This window comes from Gekko japonicus, unplaced genomic scaffold (assembly GCF_001447785.1).
Source record: "Gekko japonicus isolate JY-2015 unplaced genomic scaffold, Gekko_japonicus_V1.1 scaffold4318, whole genome shotgun sequence".
In the NCBI taxonomy this organism is placed as follows: Eukaryota; Metazoa; Chordata; class Lepidosauria; order Squamata; family Gekkonidae; genus Gekko; species Gekko japonicus.
This window is the reverse complement of record NW_015168170.1, coordinates 78539-78780: the sequence shown is the minus strand read 5'-3', so window position 1 is coordinate 78780 and position 242 is coordinate 78539. Positions and strand designations below refer to the sequence as shown.

The 242-nt window shown below is 40.9% G+C and overlaps 1 pseudogene; it reads right to left on the bottom strand.

The window, feature by feature from the left end:
* Positions 1–242, bottom strand: part of LOC107113625 — a 9450-nt pseudogene that overhangs the window by 2827 nt on the left and 6381 nt on the right.

Below are 242 nucleotides of genomic sequence, written 5' to 3'. Positions count from 1 at the left end.
CATGCACAGTATAGTTTACTTGTCTGTGCCTGTGTTGGAAAGCCATCACCAGACGCATTTTCCAACTCCAGCAGGAAAATAGATGCACACACCAGTATCTTTTTAAAAATATGTGCATATGTTGGAAAGCCATTACCAGACACATTTTCCAACTCCAGCAGGAAAATAGATGCACACACCAGTATCTTTTTAAAAATATGTGCATGTGAGTGCACCTGAAAGTCATGGTGACCTCTGGTGAT